At 33.9% G+C, this 22569-nt stretch overlaps 1 long non-coding RNA gene across 1 annotated transcript; it reads left to right on the top strand.

Annotated features, from left to right (window-relative positions):
• The first annotated feature begins 17233 nt into the window (after positions 1-17233).
• On the top strand, positions 17234-20054 carry LOC134719219 (uncharacterized). Its single transcript, XR_010107549.1, has 2 exons — positions 17234-17354; positions 18929-20054. It is a non-coding gene; the product is annotated as an uncharacterized LOC134719219 (long non-coding RNA).
• The last annotated feature ends 2515 nt before the right edge of the window (positions 20055-22569 follow it).

The following is a 22569-nucleotide window of genomic DNA, read 5'->3' as shown; positions in this document are numbered from 1 at the left end:
TGGTTGGGGGAGAGGCAGGACTGATGAATTACAACAAAACTATTTACGAAAAACAAATATGACAGACATGAACCAACGACAACTACTAAACTACCAGCTACTGACTTGGGACAGGCACATTACAAATGTGGCGAGCGGGGTTAGAAATTAGTTTAAAGGGCTTAATTTATCAGATCGATACAAAGCACACAAACTTTTTGTGATTTAGCTGATATTGACAGCTAGCTAAAAGCCTATAACAACTAATAAAAAATCATATACATGTATCGAAGACAATATATATGTGACATTCTTGTCCCGCGTGTGTCTTTGTCAAATGATTTCCTTTCTCCTGGACTCTCTCTTGGTTTGTCTACCATTCATTGGTTAAGGCAGGGTTGCCCACCTAATCCTTACAGTGGCGGGTTGGATTTGACTATTTTGACAATATCCAATACACAGAATAAACTCTGTCATGTCTGTATTGTATAAAGCAAATCATATGATGACCTCGCCGAATTTGTTGAAAATAGTTCGATGAGAATCTGTACAAATAATTCCCTGTATAACGTACAGTCAGGGGTACAACTTGTACAAGTACTTTTAATTTACTTGAAGAAGTAAAAAAAATATACTTATATAAGTAAATTTGTAGGATACTTATACAGTCAGAGATATAACTCTATAGAGTTATTTCAGAAAATAACTTGCGTGTGTTATTACAGATACTTTTCCTTAAAATTTCTAAACCTGTAATAACATATGTTTGTTATTTGTAAAATTATTTAATCTACAGTGGACTCTAGGGAACTCTTGAGACTTTGCGCAGAAACTAAATGCATAGCCTTGATAATTAATTTTTAAATTTAATTAATACATCGTTGATTAACCATGGTAAATCAATGAGACAAGGCTATTAAGAAATTAACTTAGCTGTGATAACAAGGCTTAGTTATTAAAGGAATGTAACTTATTATATAAGACACTTGGGAATTACTGAAAAACTTGCGTAGAACCTCATTACATGCTCTGGTCATTATTTCTGACAATAAATTAAAATACATTGTAATTAAGCATGATTTATGTCTGAGCAAATGCTTTGAAATGATATAGAGAAGCTGTAATAACCCCCTTTAGGTATTACAGGCAGATTTTTTCTGTAATAACACATAGGTGTACTATTCAAAATTGGAATACTATGAACTGTTACATCTTTCAATAGTTAAGAAAACATAAAGACAATAGTAATATCAATAGAACTTGTATACATTTTAACTAAACTTATGATGTATATTGTCCCTTTGAAACATGTAACATACGTATGTTATCACAGTTCTTTGATTTTTTAGTCCACAATAACAAATGTATGTTATTTTCCTGTAATAACCCTATAGAGTTATATACCTGACTGTTATACAAGTGAATTTTATTTACTTGTATAGGTAAAAAAAATTACTTAGTTATGTTCCTTAGACATTCAGATTCATCGTAAACAGACGTCTTAAAAGCCCAATATTTCAGAAGGTAGAAGACCTGGATCGTTCATACTTCGTACTTTGGATATAGATGCCTAATATGTGATGAAGTTTCTGTCTGTCATATGTCCATTGTCCTTGACTTCATTTTCATGGTTCAGTGACTACTTGAAAAAAAAATTAAGATTATTAGTATTCTTAATTTCTCTCTTATTATGCATAGTTGGATAACTATATTTTGTATGTGGGTACCTTGCAGGGTCCTAGTGCCCGTCAGACATTTTTCTATTCATGGATCAGTGAACATGCAAGGTTAAATTTGTATGGGTTGAGTCCATATGCATGTTTTTAACTTCTCTGTAACCTATATACTTCATGGTTTTATGAGAATAAACTATCTATCATATCTCAAATACTGTAATTAATAGGTCTACTATATTTATGCCCTTGTTGGTCTGTGCATCCGTCTGTCCCTACATATATCCGTGCGTCCCAAAGTTGGTATCCGTTCTCTAACTTTAGTTTGCCTCAACCAAATGTTATGAAACTTATACACAATGCTTATTTCCACAAAGGACAGATCAAGTTTGAATTTTGGTGCTTCACTTAAACCGTTCTAGAGTTATGCCCCTTTACAAATGGTAAAGGTGCTGAATTTTGCGTTTCCGTTCTCTGACTTAAGTTAGCCTCAACCAAATTTTGATAGTTACCTTTACCGTTCTTTAGTTATGTCCCTTTATAACTTTATATGATATGCAAACGGGGGCAACTTCTGTGTCCCATGGAAACATTCCCAATTTATTTGTATATGGAATCATTATAAGATGTACATGTCCAACTGGCAGCTGTCACCCGACCTTGACCTCATTTTCATGGTTCAGTCAGTCAAGGATATAACTCTATAGAGTTATTACAGAAAAATAACATACATTTGTTATTGTGGACTAAAAAATCAAAGAACTGTGATAACATATGTATGTTACATGTTTCAAAGGAACAATACATCATTAGTTTTGTTAAAATGTATACAAGTTCTATTGATATTAATACTATTGTCTTTATGTACTGGTATACTCAACTATAGAAAGATATAACAGTTCATAGTTTTCCAATCATGCATAGTCAGATAGTACACCTATGTTATAACAGAAAAAGTACATGTATGTCTGTAATATTACTTTGCTGAACTAGTAATCATTATTGTTTAGCCTTTAGGGGCCAGATCAAGTGTGCCTCTGGGTGCGGAATTTTCTCGCTGTGTTGATGACCCATTGTTGGCCTTTGGCTGTCTCTGCTCTCTGGTTGGGTTGTTGTCTCTTTGACACATTCCTTGTTTCCATTCTCTATTCTGTTTAATCTGTTTACATGTTTTAAATTTTAAAACTTTTTTTCAGATTCTGATTGACTGCTGGAAGAAGGGGTATGAATATAAAGTGGCATTAAGGCCTTGCTGACAGACTTAACAATAACATGCTGAAGTTGCAATAACAGTTTGACGAAGACCCACATGTAATCCCATATTGACGGTTGTAGAACTCGTACCAACAGATTTCACTTTGGGTATTTAATTGTATTGTAATAAGTAAGGGACTTTACTTTAACATGTTTCTTTAAAATCACATAATCTTCAGTTTGCATGCTCAGATTGAAAAAGTATTGCCTACGAGCTTCACTGTTCGACTTTCTTTCTCGCCTTGTAAAAGTAGTTAAACAGGTTTTTTATACGACCGCAAATTTTGAAAAAAATTTCGTCGTATATTGCTATCACGTTGGCGTCGTCGTCGTCGTCGTCGTCCGTCCGAATACTTTTAGTTTTCGCACTCTAACTTTAGTAAAAGTGAATAGAAATCTATGAAATTTTAACACAAGGTTTATGACCATAAAAGGAAGGCTGGTATTGATTTTGGGAGTTTTGGTCCCAACATTTTAGGAATTAGGGGCCAAAAAGGGCCCAAATAAGCATTTTCGTGGTTTTCGCACTATAACTTTAGTTTAAGTTAATAGAAATCTATGAAATTTTGACACAAGGTTTATAACCACAAAATAAAGGTTGGGATTGATTTTGGGAGTTTTATTTTCAACAGTTTAGGAATTAGGGGCCAAAAAAGGGCCCAAATAAGCATTATTCTTGGTTTTCGCACAATAACTTTAGTTAAAGTAAATAGAAATCAATGAAATTTAAACACAATGTTTATGACCACAAAAGGAAGGTTGGTATTGATTTTGGGAGTTTCGGTCCCAACAGTTTAGGAATTAGGGGCCAAAAAGGGACCCAATAAGCTTTTTTCTTGGTTTTCGCACCATAGCGTTAGTATAAGTAAATAGAAATCTATGAAATTTAAACACAAGATTTACGACTATAAAAGGAAGGTTGGTATTGATTTTGGAAGTTTTGGTCCCAACAGTTAAGGAAAAAGGGGCCCAAAGGGTCCAAAATTAAACTTTGTTTGATTTCATCAAAATTGAATAATTGGGGTTCTTTAATATGCCGAATCTAACTGTGTATGTAGATTCTTAATTTTTGGTCCCGTTTTCAAATTGGTCTACATTAAGGTCCAAAGGGTCCAAAATTAAACTTAGTTTGATTTTAACAAAAATTGAAACTTTGGGGTTCTTTGATATGCTGAATCTAAAAATGTACTTAGATTTTTGATTATTGGCCCAGTTTTCAAGTTGGCCCAAATCGGGGTCCAAAATTAAACATTGTTTGATTTCATCAAAAATTGAATAATTGGGGTTCTTTGATATGCCAAATCTAACTGTGTATGTAGATTCTTAATTTTTGGTCCAGTTTTAAAATTGGTCTAAATTAAAGTGCAAAGGGTCCAAAATTAAACTAAGTTTGATTTTAACAAAAATTAAATTCTTGGGCCTCTTTGATATGCTGAATCTAAACATGTACTTAGATTTTTCATTATGGGCCCAGTTTTCAAGTTGGTCCAAATCAGGATCTAAAATTATTATATTAAGTATTGTGCAATAGCAAGTCTTTTCAATTGCACAGTATTGTGCAATGGCAAGAAATATCTAATTTCACAATATTGTGAAATAGCAAATTTTTTTTTAATTAAGAGTTATCTTTCTTTGTCCAGTATAGTAAGCAAGAAAAATCTGCAAGAATTTTTTTTAATTGGAGTTATCTTTCTTTGTCCAGAATCAACTTACATCTTTGTTATATACAATATACAATGTATATTCACTTTTTACTACCAACTGATAAATTTAAATAATCTTTACCATTCAGTGATAACAAGCAGTTTTTTTACATCATGTATTTAAATGAGTAGTAATTGTTGCAAACTCCATTAGAATATTTTAATTGAAATTAGTTTTGGAATAAGGGAAAGGGGGATGTGAATAAAAAATTGGGTTAAATTTTTCTCATTTGAAATTTCATAAATAAAAAGAAAATTTCTTCAAACATTTTTTTGAGAGGATTAATATTCAACAGCATAGTGAATTGCTCTATTAAAGAGAAAACAAAAATTTTAAGTTCATTTGAATACATTCATTCTGTGTCAGAAACCTATGCTGTGTCAACTATTTAATCACAATCCAAATTTAGAGCGGAATCCAGCTTGAATGTTGTGTCCTTACTTGCCCCAACCGTTCAGGGTTCAACCTCTGCGGTCGTATAAAGCTTCGCCCTGCGGAGCATCTGGTTTCCATTGTTATGCATTGTACCTGTGCAATAATTTCACGACGTGAAATGATTACTGTCAAGTATGAAAATTTTGTAATCTCTTTAAAACATATATAATGTCATTCCAAAAACATTTCTGCCTCGAAAAACACAAAAACTGGCACAGCATTGACAGCAACACTTCTATATGTACTGGATGTGTAATTTTTTTTATCAGGATCTGAACATCATAATATTCAGTATGCTAAAAATAAGTGTTATTAAAGCTCGGACGGTAAATAGCTTTACATATTTTGTATAGTTTCATCACTCGATGCATAAAATTGAGAATGGAAATTGGGAATGTGTCAAAGAGACAACAACCCGACTATAGAACAGACAACAGCAGAGTCCGTCATAGGTATTTTTATCGTTCGGCTGCTGTCCTGTGCAATATCTCCGATTATATAAATCCTCTGGATCATACTGGGTGCAATATTACCTATTAGAGCTCAGACATAAATAAGTCTGAATCTGCTTTTGACTCATAGAGGTCTAAATATGTAAGTTTTAGGATTTGTCTCCCTTTAATGTAACACAAAATATGACTTGAACAAGTCCAATATTGTTAAACAATAAATAATTGACCAGAATCAAAAAGTTGCAAATATCGACTCCTGCAAGTCAATAAGTGATCAAAATTGGTAAACTTCAAGACCCACGCATATTTATAAGGAGGTCATGCATCTAAATCAAATAATGACATCATTGAAAGTCAATGCTTTGTCTTCTAAAGAAAAATATGAATGAGATTCTAAAAAATCGGAGATAATGTTAATTAACCTTACAATGCAACCACCTGGAATCACACTTAATGAGGTAAAACATCTGTGTTTAGTAAGGATGTTCAATTAGATAATTAAATATAGATAGCTCAAGTCCTTTTGAACTCTCATACAGGTTTTTGCTGTCATAGGTGGTGTAGTTTGGCCACAAAGTAACATTAAGTTTTTTCACCAACATGAATAGACCTAAACAGTAAACAAGTCTGTCATTTTCTGACTTAGATAAGTCTAAAATTGAAACTACATTTTTATGATAAATACATGTTTGGACTTATTTAAGTCAAAAACAAAAATCGACTTGTTTATGTCTGAGCTCTGACTGATTAACATGATTAAGTTAGAAATACGACGATGATGTATGAGTGCCAATTGATACATCTTTCCATTCAATACACAATCTAGTAAAATAAGCAATCATAGGTTCATTGCTGAAAAGTAAGCCATAAAGTGACCAAAAATTATTTGTGTAAAATAACATAAAAAAACCCGGCCTTATTTTATATACAAAAATAGAAATTTTTATATCCAATGCATAAAAGAAATATAGTAGGTTAAGGTGTAACGGTACAATTTTCACAAACATATCAAATTTCCCACGTTGTCGAACATAAACATGGATATACATCATTAATGATTTTATTAAGATTGACAAATGTTCGAGTCCGAGTCCGTTAAAAATTAAAAAAAAAATCTAATATCTCCATTTGAAAAAAAATCTTAGCAAAGACGAAAACCATATGAAACAACAGTTGTTTTCCACTACCGTCAGAGCAAAGGGAACAGTTTGAAAGTGCAAAATACTGAAATATGTCAAAAATCAATACTTTTTTGTAAACACTGTCATGTATGTAAATACTTTATAATGGAAACCCGAACTTCTGAGGGATGTTTATATACAAAAATAAGGAGATGGGGTATGATTGCCAAATGGGACAACTATCCACTAAAGCACAAATAAAGTGGATATAAATAATGATAGGCAACTGTAACGCCTTCAACAATGAGAAAACCCCATACCGTATTATAAGTCGGCTATTAATGGCCACGATTGATGATTATACCCTATTGTCTCTTAAAGACAAATATATAAACACATTATGTCCTCGATTTAAATTACTTTTTAAACATAAAAGTAGGTGCAATATATATTTTTAAACCCAAAAAGTTTAGTGACCCCATCAGATACTTGACAAACTCTTAGTCTTCGTCTTTTGTATGAACACAAAATTCATGGATCACACATTTCTCTTTAACTATCTATACGAAAGTTTCTGCAATCATGAATATTAGTATCGGCTGTAATCGACGGGTAACTTTACACTTGTATGTTTGTCTGTTGTGTAATTGTGTTTTTCACTGTTGTTTCGTTGCTGTCTGGTGGACAAATACATGAATTCTGCATGTCATCATCAAACACGTGAATAGCTATATATCTGGTAAATCAAACACTTTTTCTTCGCATAGAAAGAACTCTTCATTAATCTGAGCATGGAACGAATACTTTATATAACGAACTATAAATGTGGATACAAAAAATGAAAAACTAAGCTAAATTGTTAATCCCACATTGCACGACAAAATGTGTTGTATTTAAGTAAGTAGCACGTGTTCTTGGTTGATTGTAAACACGTAGTAGTCCATAATGCATTGTTGCTCATTAAGTGGATTGGTAAAAAAACCCAGGTAACAATAAATTGCGTCACACGTAAATAAACAATTACACGTGCGAGAACATAAGTATGCTAATTCATGCATTTCCATATAAGGTAGTGTTCCTGACCTGAGTAATGATAACATCAAAATTTCTTTTTGGCTTTTTTTTAAAGTCATGTGTGTTATGAAGGTAGATGTCACAGTTGTTATGTGGTAATTCATTTTTGCTGTACACGTGTGTTAATGTTTATTTTTTTACATGATCCTGTTTGTGTTTCAGATTTGCAAATATCATTTTCATTATTAATTAAAAATGTACTTTCAATAAATTTTAGGGAGAAAGCTTGATGGTTCGTGGCATTCCCTCTTAATTAGAAAATAATCTATTATAAATATTCAATCAGAATCCAAATTCAGAGCTGTTTTAAGCTTAAATGTTGTGTCCATACTTGTTCAACTGTTCAGGGTTCGACCTATGCAGGAAAATCCAGTTTGCTGTCACTTGACAGCCTCTTGTTCTTATTGTTGAAGGCCGTACCGTTGCCTATAATTGCTTACATCCACTTCATTTGAACTTAAGTGGATAGTTGTCTCATTGGTAATCATATCTCCTTATTTTTATAAATATACAATGATTTCATTTTCTTTTACAGGATATCATGGCAAGTTGGAATTGGGTAAGTTTTTCTTCTTAAAATTCAGTGTCATGTGACCTATGTCATGTGACCTATATTGTCTATAAACTGTACATAAGATACAGGCATGCAGTATTCTCAGGGGGAGAACAGGAGAAATCAAAATGACTACAGTGAACAGAATTTCAATATACAAAATTCCAGGAGACAAAAAAAAAAGAAACGTAAGATATTGTAGGACATTCACAACTCTTTAAGTCGAAGAAAATCTGACAACGCCATGGAACAAAATGAAAAACAATCAAAATTCAACGGTCTACATTAGTCATTTCAGTACCATTTATCAGTCAGAGCTCAGACATAAACAAGTCAATTTTTGTTTTTGACTAAAAAATAAGTCGAAACATGTATTTATTATAAAAATGTAGTTCAATTTTAGACTTATCTATGTCAGAAAACGACAGACTTGTTTAGGTCTATTTATGTTGGTGAAAAAACTTAATGTTACTTTGTGGCCAAACTACACCACCTATGACAGCAAAAACCTGTATGAGAGTTCACAACGACTTGAGTTATCTATATTTAATTATCTAATTGACCATCCTTACTAAACACAGATGTTTTACCTCATTAAGTGTGATTCCAGGTGGTTGCATTGTAAGGTTAATTAACATTATCTCTGATTTTTTAGACTCGCATTCATATTTTTCTTAAGAAGACAAAGCATTGTCTTTCAATGTTGTCTTTATTTGATTTAGATGCATGACCTTTTTATAAATATGCGTGGGTCTTGAAGTTAACCAATTTTGATAACTTATCGACTTGTAGGAGTCGATATTTGGAACTTTTTGATTCTGGTCAATTATTTCTTGCTTAACAATATTTGACTTATTCAAGTCATATTTTGTCTTACATTAAAGGGAGACAAATCATAAAACTTACAAATTTAGACCTCTATGAGTCAAAAGCAGATTCAGACTTATTTATGTCTGAGCTCTGACTGTTTATAGCTGACTATGCCATATGGGCTTTGATCATTGTTGAAGGCTGTACAGTGACCTATAGTTGTTATTTTCTGTGTCATTTTGTCTATTTTGTAGAATTGTCTCATTGGCAATCATACCACATCTTCTTTTTATATTCAAAACATTACATAGAAAACTAAGGACAGAGCAACACAAACCTCAACAAAAACTTAGGCTGATCTCAAAACTGATGCATAATACAATTGTCTACAGACTTTTCTAAAAAAAAAACTCTGAAATTATAGACAACAATTTCACTCCTTCTTGGTAATCACTGTTTTTGGTATAAACTGTTGAAACTGTAAAAATGTAGCTTGTTAAATTCAATTATTACATTTATAATACATTTGTATGTTCTAGAGGAAAATGTAAAAGATTTGTTTTGCTTACAGAAACTTCTTACAGCTGCAGCGGAAGGGAATATAAAAGAGGTAGAATTATGTGTAAAGAACAGAGCTAACTTGGAATGTAGAGATGTTGTAAGTAAAGTAAAATGTTTAACACATTTACAGATATTTATTATATATAGTACACATAATGTGGATCAGTTAAATACTGCCCTTGTTAGTGTTAGTGATTCAGTGTACAATCTATTTATTGCAAATACTCTTGTCTTCAAAATATTAAGAAACATAGTATTATGATATATTGTGATTTACTTTATTACACTGATGAATACCACTCCAGTTTGTATGTCAAAGAGTTGCTGTCTGATACTTCGTAACTGTATACAATTGAAATATTGATTTACTTTATTACACGTAACATAGTATTCTACACAAAAAACATTACTTTGGTCCAAAAAAAACCTTGCATGACCATGACTTGAGACATGACACCTGATCATACAACATTCATTAACCACTCCTGTACTGAATATGACATGTGACACCTGATCATACAACATTCATTGACCACTCCTGTACTAAACATGACATGTGACACATGATTATACAACATTCATTTACCACTCCTGTACTGAACATGACATGTGACACCTGATTATACAACATTCATTTACCACTCCAGAACTGAACATGACATGTGACACCTGATTATACAACGTTCATTTACCACTCTTGTACTGATATGACATGTGACACCTGATTGTACAACATTCATTTACCACTCTGGAACTGAACATGACATGTGACACCTGATTATACAACGTTCATTTACCACTCTTGTACTGAACATGACATGTGACACCTGATTATACAACGTTTATTTACCACTCTTGTACTGAATATGACATGTAACACCTGATTATACAACATGCATTTACCACTCTTGTACTAAACATGACATATGACACCTGATTATACAACATGCATTTACCACTCCTGTACTGAACATGACATGTGACACCACATCATACAACATTCATTTGCCACTCCTGTACTGAACATGACATGTGACACCTGATCATACAACATGCCTTTACTACTCCTGTACTGAACATGACATGTGACACCTGATCATACAACATGTGACATAGCAATGACACTCTTATAGTCAACACCAACATGTGACATAGCAATGACACTATTATAGTCAACACCAACATGTGACATAGCAATGACACTCTTTACCTCAACAACTACATGTGACATACCAATGACACTACATCATCACCAACATTTGACATAGCAATTACACTGTTTACCTCAACACCAACATGTGACATAGCAATGACACTCTTATAGTTAAAACTAACTTTTGACATAGCAATGACACTCTGATAGTCAACACCAACATGTGACATAGCAATGACACTCTTATAGTCAACACAACCATGAGACATAGCAATGACACTATTTACCTCAACACAACCATGAGACATAGCAATGACACTATTTACCTCAACACCAAAATGTGACATACCAATGACACTCTGTACCTCAACACCAACATGTGACATACCAATGACACTCTACCTCAACACCAACATGTGACATAGCAATGACACTCTAATAGTCAAAACCAACATTTGACATAGCAATGACACTCTGATAGTAAACACCAACATTTGACATAGCAATGACACTCTGATAGTAAACACCAACATGTGACATAGCAATGACACTATTTACCTCAACACCAACATGTGACATACCAATGACACTCTACCTCAACACCAACATTTGACATAGCAATGACACTCTACCTCAACACCAACATGTGACATAGCAATGACACTTTTATAGTCAACAATAACATGTGACATAGCAATGACACTCTTATAGTCAACAATAACATGTGACATAACAATGACACTCTGATAGTAAACACCAACATTTGACATAGCAATGACACTCTGATAGTAAACACCAACATGTGACAGCAATGACACTCTTATAGTCAACACCAACATGTCACTTAACAATGACACTCTTATACTCAATACTAACATGTGACATAGCAATGGCACTCTTATAGTCAACACCAATATGTGACATAGCAATGACACTCTTTACCTCAACACCAACATGTGACATAGCAATAACACTCTACCTCAACACCAACATTTGACATAGCAATGACACTATTATAGTCAAAACTAACTTTTGACATAGCAATGACACTCTTATAGTCAACACCAACATGTGACAAAGCAATGACACTCTTATAGTCAACACCAACATGTGACATAGCAAAAACACTATGATAGTCAACACCAACATGTGACATAGCAATGACACTCTTATACTCAACATCAACATGTGACATAGCAATGACACTCTTATACTCAACATCAACATGTGACATAACAATGACACTCTTATGCTCAACACCAACATGTGACATAACAATAACACTCTTATAGTCAACACCAACATGTGACATAGCAGTGACACTCTTATACTCAATACCAACATGTGACATAGCAGTGACACTCTTGTATTCAACACCAACATGTGACAGGGCAATGACACTCTTATAGTCAACACCAACATGTGACATAGCAATGACACTCTTATAGTCAACACCAACATGTGACATAACAATGACACTCTTATATTCAACACCAACATCTGACATAGCAATTACACTCTTCCTCAACACCAACATGTGACATAGCTGTGACACTCTTATACTCAACACCAACATGTGACAAAGCAATGACACTCTTATAGTCAACACCAACATCTGACATAGCAATGACACTCTTATACTCAACACCAACATGTGACATAACAATGACACTCTTATACTCAACACCAACATGTGACATAACAATGACACTCTTATACTCAACATCAACATCTGACATAGCAATGACACTCTTATACTCAACACCAACATGTGACAAAGCAATGACACTCTTATAGTCAACACCAACATCTGACATAGCAATGACACTCTTATACTCAACACCAACATGTGACATAACAATGACACTCTTATGCTCAACACCAACATGTGACATAACAATAACACTCTTATAGTCAACACCAACATGTGACATAGCAGTGACACTCTTATACTCAACACCAACATGTGACATAACAATGACACTCTTATGCTCAACATCAACATGTGACATAGCAATGACACTCTTATACTCAACACCAACATGTGACATAACAATGACACTCTTATGCTCAACACCAACATGTGACATAACAATAACACTCTTATAGTCAACACCAACATGTGACATAGCAGTGACACTCTTATACTCAATACCAACATGTGACATAGCAGTGACACTCTTGTATTCAACACCAACATGTGACAGGGCAATGACACTCTTATAGTCAACACCAACATGTGACATAGCAATGACACTCTACCTCAACACCAACATGTGACATAGCTGTGACACTCTTATACTCAACACCAACATGTGACAAAGCAATGACACTCTTATAGTCAACACCAACATGTGACATAGCAATGACACTCTACCTCAACATCAACATGTGACATAGCAATGACATTCTTATACTCAACACCAACATGTGACATAGCAATACAACTCTTTTCCTCAACACCAACATGTGACATAACAATGACACTCTACCTCAACACCAACATGTGACATAGCAATAACACTCTTATAGTCAACACCAACATGTGACATAGCAATGACACTCTTATAGTCAACACCAACATGTGACATAGCAATGACACTCTTATACTCAACACCAACATGTGACGTAGTAGTGACACTCATACTCAATACCAACATGTGACATAGCAGTGACACTCTTGTATTCAACACCAACATATGACATGGCAATGACACTCTTATAGTCAACACCAACATGTGACATAGCAATGACACTCTTATAGTCAACACTAACATGTGACATAACAATAACACTCTTATAGTCAACACCAACATGTGACATAGCAGTGACACTCTTATACTCAATACCAACATGTGACATGGCAATGACACTCTTATAGTCAACACCAACATGTGACAAAGCAATGACACTCTTATAGTCAACACCAACATGTGACGTAGCAATGACACTCTTATACTCAACACCAACATGTGACATAACAATGACACTCTTATACTCAACACCAACATGTGACATAGCAATGACACTCTTATACTCAACACCAACATGTGACGTAGCAATGACACTCTTATACTCAACACTAACATGTGACGTAGCAATGACATTATTACACTCATCACAAACAAGTTACAGATCACACTTATAGGCAATGCAAACTTGAAAAAAATAAACATGGCGGCTTATTGCAGTTTTTTACTTATACTCACCACAAACATACACCATTGCTATATTACCCTTATACTCACCACAAACATACACCATTGCTATATTACCCTTATACTCACCACAAACATACACCATTGCTATATTACCCTTATACTCACCACAAACATACACCATTGCTATATTACTCTTATACTCTCTACAAACATACACCATTGCTATATTACCCTTAAACTCACCACAAACATACACCATTGCTATATTACCCTTATACTCACTACAAACATACACCATTGCTATATCACCCTTATACTCACCACAAACATACACCATTGCTATATTACCCCATATACTCATCACAAACATACACCATTGCTATATTAATCTTATACACATCACAAACATACACCATTGCTATATTACCCTTATACTCACCACAAACATACACCATTGCTATATTACCCCATATACTCATCACAAACATACACCATTGCTATATTACCCTTATACACATCACAAACATACACCATTGCTATATTACCCCATATACTCACCACAAACATACACCATTGCTATATCACCCTTATACACATCACAAACATACACCATTGCTATATTACCCTTAAACTCACTACAAACATACACCATTGCTATATCACCCTTATACTCACCACAAACATACACCATTACTATATTACCCTTATACTCACAACAAACATACACCATTGCTATATTACCCTTAAACTCACCACAAACATACACCATTGCTATATTACCCTTATACTCACCACAAACATACACCATGGCTATATTACCCTTATACTCACAACAAACATACACCATTGCTATATTACCCTTAAACTCACCACAAACATACACCATTGCTATATTACCCTTATACTCACCACAAACATACACCATTGCTATATTACCCTTATACTCACCACAAACATACACCATTGCTATATTACCCTTATACTCAACACAAACATACACCATTGCTATATTACCCTTATACTCACCACAAACATACACCATTGCTATATCACCCTTTTACTCACCACAAACATACACCATTGCTATATTACCCTTATACTCAACACAAACATACACCATTGCTATATTACCCTTATACTCACCACAAACATACACCATTGCTATATCACCCTTTTACTCACCACAAACTTACACCATTGCTATATTACCCTTTTACTCACCACAAACTTACACCATTGCTATATTACCCTTATACTCACCACAAACATACACCATTACTATATTACCTTTATACTCACCACAAACATTCACCATTGCTATATTACCCTTATACTCACCACAAACATACACCATTGCTATATTACCCTTATACTCACCACAAACATACACCATTGCTATATTACCCTTATACACACCACAAACATACACCATTGCTATATTACCTTTATACTCACCACAAACATACACCATTGCTATATTACCCTTATACTCCCCACAAACATACACCATTGCTATACTACCCTTATACTCACTACAAACATACACCATTGCTATATTACCCTTATACTCCCCACAAACATACACCATTGCTATATCACCCTTATACTCACCACAAACATACACCATTACTATATTACCCTTATACACACCACAAACAGACACTATTGCTATATTAGCCTTATACTCACCACAAACATACACCATTGCTATCACTAGAAGCCCGGTTTCAGTCTGAAACGGCCATTTTGGTCTGATCACATCTTGATTGACTGGATTTACCGCTAGAGAAATTCGTCCAGATATTTCAGATCGTTTAGTCGCCGTTCAGATCGATAGCCTCATCAGGTAAATCAGTTCGTTAAGGCGTATCAAGACGGAAAAGACTGAATCATCTAGCGGGTTGTTTAGACCCGTTAAGACCGTGTCAGACCAAAACAGACCATGGATACAAAGTTACGTCAAGATGTTGTCAGACCGTGTCCAGTCGTGTTCAGATTTTAATCATTTGGACACAAAACGAGTGAAACTTTCCCATTGTTTGTCTACCACGTCCCTTTAATCATGTTAATTAAATAAAAAAAATATTCAATTTGAATTCTTACTACATCCTATTTAACATGTTTTGTATATATTTTAAAAAATAGCTCAAAGTCATACTGCTGAACAAACCGCCGCGAAATGACTAAAAAAAATTCAACAGATTGCCGAAATAACATTTATTTATTGAATGTAAGCACCTGAACCTTTATATTAAAGGTTTACAAGTGATTACAATACATGTTTTTGCAATTACAGACTGTCGTGGGTGGTGAAAAATTTGTCATGTTGACGCAATAGATCATTTTTACACCCGTATTAAATAATTACGGATGTCGGCCGTGAACACACAGGCACTTGTCTCAGAAAATAAATTTCCTATATACTTATTATAATAAGGTATATAGGAATTTTTTTTTTCTGAGACAAGTGCCAAAAAATTTCCTATATACCTTATTATAATAAGGTATACTGTGGATTCATTATTATTCGTTGGATACCAATTTTCGTGGTTTTCGTGGGTAAAGGTGAACCACGAATTCAAATGTTTAACGAATAGCACATTTTCAATAGGCTTTTTGTACAAACATTGGCAAAACCACGAAATCAAATATCCACGAATATGCAAGTTTTCTGCAATCCACGAAAATTGATACCCACGAAAATAAATGAATCCACAGTATAGGAAAAAAATTTTCTGAGACAAGTGCCTGTGCGTGAACACTTGAAAACGCGTGATCTTAATAATTATGTTTAATTAAATTTAAGATGTAACATTTTTTAATATTGTAAATGAATGCATTCATTTAACTTTTAATGTTGGCTATATAAATTGCATTTGAGTGAGGCAGGGAAAAATATATATATATAACTAGAATCTATGTCTTTTCTCGTTTTCCGTTTACTGTCATGCCATTGTCCGTTCATTTTTGCCAGACTCATGCGTTTGACTTTCCATCTTTATTTTTCACTTAGTCTATAATTCGAGAGCCTTTTATAAAAAAAATATTACACACCAGAAGACTTTGTTAAAAGATAAAGTTTGAATATTATAGCAGAAAAAGGCCAGTGTACCTGAAGTACATTTGAAGACCAGGTTATATATATTACATAAATACAGCATAATAAAGCTGGTTTAATTTGAATTACTATCCATTAGGGACATTTTCTGACGATAATTAATCAAATCTGACAAGTTTGATTAAAAACGGAAAATAAGCCCGTAAACGATTTAACGTTACCGTACCCTCTTTTTCAATTCAAAGCTTTACTTGTCACATGTCGGCATCTTCAAATGGCAAATTTATTTTACACAAATTCGTTGACATGCCATGATGGTAGATGGACACTACAGCACAATATAAGCTGAGCTGGAAATTACAATTGGTGAGTAGAAATGAATAATATTTTAAAACATGCCTATCAGACATGAGAATAATCATTGATCCGGCCAAGAGTTTGAAGGAAAGATGTTTACATTTGTTACATTTGTGCATACAGGTATGAATTGACTTTCTAATACACCACATTCTTGTACAGTAACTTGTTCAAAGGCAAAGTAAGAATTTGGGCTTGTAAAAAAAATTATTCCTGTGATTGGACCCCCCCCCCTTTTTGGAAGATCAATGCATGATTTGAAAAAGGTACATATAAACTATGGTTTAAATCCTCCCTTTTAAAAAGGGCTGGATACACACCTGTTTATTGCCTAAACCATTGTGTGTATTCACAATGGTTTGGTTGGGGGGGGGGGGTGAGGGGGGCCTATTACCAGACCTAACCCCCTGATGGAGTAACCCTAGTCCAAATAATTATGACGTCTGGCAAGGCTATTTTATTTTTTTTCTGAGACGCCTTCCTAGGACGTTGTAGGAAGGCGTCCCAGAAAAAAAATTTAAATAGCCTTGCCAAACGTCATAATTATTTGGACTAGAGTAACCCTACATATTCATATTTATTGTATGTTTAATAATGTATTGATAACTGTCACGTCCTAAAATTTGCATGAAATATCTGTCACTGGATTTTTTATAACTCATAACCAACCAATCTTCACATGTATGTTACAATGATGATGCACCTATTTATATAGCCACTGGTGGGTGATGTACAATAATTATAATTTATCACATATTTGTTATGAATACCTTCAAGGCTTGGGTTTGCATATGCAATAACCTCTAAATTGCCGGGGGCAAAAAAAAGAGTATATTGATATTGTGCCCTGATTCCAAATGATGTGACAGCATTGCGTCCTTAACGACAATTTTTTACACTTTTGTGATAAGAAATTTAAGATAATTTTCCAGGCATGTTTCATTAAATTGCAGGCGCGGATCCAGAGGGGGGTTCCAGGGGTTGGAACCCTTTCTCTTTTTGAGGATCAATGCATTTGAATTGGGACATGTAATTGGAACCCCCCTTTGTCCTGGTTTTCAAAATGGCTGGACTCTCCCCTGAATTGTTATCAATGATTTGTTTTGCTCTAAATTTTGTAGAACTTAAATATAACATGTTATAATCTATGCATACCATTGCTTTGTCATGTATGTAGTAATATTCTACAAATTCTATTTTGAAATAAAAAAGTATTATTAAAAGAATTTGTTGAATTATTATTACTACAAATATCACAAATCAAATACATGTAGTTACTGTAAATTCAGAAATTATTGCTTGCAAATTAATCTGAATTTTTCATTTTAGACTTAAATGCGATTTCAATTTTTACGATTTTGTTTAATTCATATAAAATATCATAAAATGTGCGTTTAAGTTATTGCGTTTACAACTCAGTCGCATTTTTCGCAATAATAAAAACCTCACATTAATTTCTGAATTGACAGTAGTATATAAAATAGCATTAATGCTATTGACTTATTTAATTTTATACATGTTATAGAAGTCGCATGTAATACAAGTTATAAATACTTAATTCTTAATGTAAATTTGTTTTGTAGATAAGATATCACATTGGTTTGAGCATGATTCCCAGCAAGATTATGAAGGGGCATATATATCATATATACATAGGAAATATATAGTGTCACTAAATTACTCTCATACGGTACCTCACCTCTGTAGCTGTAAATTGCGAAACGGTGGATTCATTCATAATTTTGAGTTACTTATTGCAATTGGAAATAACGTTGATAAAGCTAACAGCATTATGCCATGATGTTGATGGGATGTTCTGATTGGACAAAAAGGAAATTGTGAATTGAACAAATAGCAAACTTGAAATTCATAGGAAAAAAAGTAGGAAATTGGAATAATGAAAATTCATAGTTTCAGTGATTATCTTACAATCATCATGATCATTGTCAATACTACAAGTGCATCATCATGATCATATATATCTGAATTCACCTTGGATAATTATACATTTAAAATAAGAATTTGGATATAATAAGAATTTCTGTGCTGGCGTTGCTACTGTTGGCTTCATGTACCACCAGCTGGGAGTGTTAAACCTTTTTGACCTTTCGTGAGGGTCTGTCACGGTCCGTCACAATTGGTTAGTGTCATATATGCATGATTATGGAAGTTTCACCAACCTAGACAAGCTTTACAGCCCTGGCACGGTTGTTGGTTGCACTTAGAGTCAAATGACAGCTTGCTGTATACATTTGTAGTTCAAATAGTCTGAATGAATCTACATGTATGGTGACAATCTTCTAAATTACTGTTCATTCTGAAACTGGCATTTTATACTAGTACATGTAGTAGTCGAACATATTAAACAATACATGTACTTCAAAGTATCAATTTATTTTGTCTCGCCTTACATGAAAGTCATGAAAGTTGGTTGTATATATGCAAGAAATATGTATTACAGTCTTGGGGTGATGATGTAAGCTATTTTTAATAGAGCTTTAAATTTATAAAAGCTAAAAGAGCTGGTTCAGGGAATGAGTGTAAAATATACTGTTACATTTTATTACATGTAATTGGATACATTTTATTGTATATGAGTACCTTGCAAGGTCTACTTGTCTATCAGGTTAGGTTGACCTGACCTTAATTTTATTTCATGGATAATCTAAGTGATTTAGGTTATTTCAGTTTAATACAATGTTAACATGGTTAGGTTTGTTTCTCAGATACTTCGTAATGAAATTAGAGACTGGAAATGGGGAATGTGCCAATAGGACAACAACCTGACTACAGAGCAGACAACAGCAGAAGGTCATCAATGTTTGAATTGTTTCTCAGAAGCTGTAAGCTACATTGAACATGTTGGAAACAAACATAATTTTTGTTTTGCCTAAGGAGATATGGTATCAGGGGTGAATCCAGCCATTTAAAAAAGGGGGGGTTCCCAACCCAAGACAAAAGGGGGGGTTCCAACTATATGTCCCCATTCCATGATCGTCCAAAAAAGGGGGGTTCCAACCCCCTGAACCCTCCCCCTGGATCCACCACTGGGTATGAATTTTGATGAGACGACTTGCATTACTTAAACTATAAACCATGTAGACCAAGTGATTTTCTTTTTAGTCACTATATAATAGGTCACTGCACACCCTTCAGCAAAGACCAAAAACTTAAACTTCATGATGAGCACCCTATAAATGGCTCTGCTTGGAAAGAGCTAGGCTTCTAACAGAGTTAATGTAAAAAATTCAGACGAGAACCCAACAGTGATGACAACTTGATTTATACTAGTATACATGAGCTACAAACAAACAAATATGTGATAAACAGCAATCAACAAAAACACTACAGACAAAAAATTAAGGGAAGACTATTTAAATATAAAAAAAGAAGATGTGGTATGATTGCCAATGTGACAACTCTCCACAAAAGACCAAAATGACACAAACATTAACAATTATAGGTCACCGCACAGCTTTCAACAATGAGCAAAGCCCATACCGCCTAGTCAGCTATAAAAGGCCCCGATAACTATAAGAAAAAGTAAAACGATTCAAACGAGAAAACTGACGGCCTTATTTATGAAAATAAATGAACAAAAACAAATATGTAACCAAGGATTTGTATAGTGTCTCACTATACAAATCCTTGATGTAACACAAAAACAAACGACAACCACTTAATAACAGGCTCCTGACTTGGGTTTATTTACTTTAATGTAAAGTAAATAAAATTAACTAATGTCTTGTACAAGTATTACCCTGACGTTCCGTGAAAATTGTTTTCAAAAATCTAATTTGTCCATAATTCTTTTATGTAATAAACTTATTTAAATAAATTCAGACCTTCACCTGTCTGATTACCAGCATGGCTAAAGGTATTACTCCCAGATGTATTGGCAGGTGACACCTCCAGGTATTCAAGCGATTTCCTGTCGGACTTGCAAGTTCATGCATCATTTCACTTCTGTCAGTGTACACGACCGAAAACTTGAATCTTTCCATTTTAAACTTTCAGGTGCATAGGTAATCATTTGATAATATACATCTCTGTCCTGCGTGTCCGATAGTGATACACTAGTCATTACTGTTTATAAATAACATTTCTGGTGTAAAGAATATTATTCATAAAAATTTAAATAATTCCAAAAAAGAGATTTGATAAAATAAAAATTTGCTTACACATTTTTTCCAATGGTAAATTTGGGGAAATGTAAGTACTCGTTGTCAAAAGTAAAGGCCAGTTTGAAACATACAAGAAAAATTGATTTAACAAAAATATATATATACGCACTTAACGACCATTCTTTTATACGCCTTGATAGAAAGTTACGGAACTATAGATAGTTGCAATTTAAAATTATATACATTTTTACATTGAACATAAGAAAGAAATAAAATTGAGAATGGAAATGGGGAATGTATCGAAGAGGAAGCGGAAGGTCACCAACAGGTCTTCAATGCAATGTAACGAGAAATTCCCGCTCCTGGAGGTGTCCTTTAGCTGGCCCCTAAACAAATATATACAAGTTCAGTGATAATGAACACCATACTAATTTCCAAATTGTACACAAGAAACTAAAATTTAATAATACAAGACTAACAAAGACCAGAGGCTTCGGACTTGGGACAGGCGCAAAAAATGCGGCGGGGTTAAACATGTTTATGAGATCTCAACCCTCCCCCTATACCTCTAGCCAATGTAGTAAAGTAAACGCATAACAATACGTACATTTGAAATTCATTCAATTCAAGAAAAGTCCGAGTCTGATGTCAGAAGATGTAACCAAAGAAAATAAGCAAAATGACAATTAAACATAAATAAACATGAAATTTGCCCCCTCCCTTTTTGGGAAAAAAATTGGTTGCTTATATAGGGAATCACTGAACCGTGACTGGAGCGGTCCCTCTCTTAGGTCAGTCAGTGGGCCATCACTTACGAAAATTCTTGGGTCCGCCACTGAGCATGTTATCATGGGATGTCGATGGACTATTGTATACCAAAAGAAGAAGAAGAGAACCAATTTGAATTAAAAACAGGTCGATATTTAACCTGCTCTGGTTCGTCGAAGTAATGGACAAAGTAAAATCACAGATTTCTATTTAAATAAAATTGTTCTCGAACAAAGGAAGGAATTCGTCATCACAATTGTTGGGTATAATGTATTATAATGTGAACATCGTTCTGAAGTACTGTATGCCAAATTTTCTGTTCCAACATGCAC

The sequence above is a fragment of the Mytilus trossulus genome, chromosome 5, assembly GCF_036588685.1.
Source record: "Mytilus trossulus isolate FHL-02 chromosome 5, PNRI_Mtr1.1.1.hap1, whole genome shotgun sequence".
Classification (NCBI taxonomy): Eukaryota; Metazoa; Mollusca; class Bivalvia; order Mytilida; family Mytilidae; genus Mytilus; species Mytilus trossulus.
Note: the sequence above shows the minus strand (reverse complement) of the source record. Positions and strands in the feature narration are given on the sequence as shown.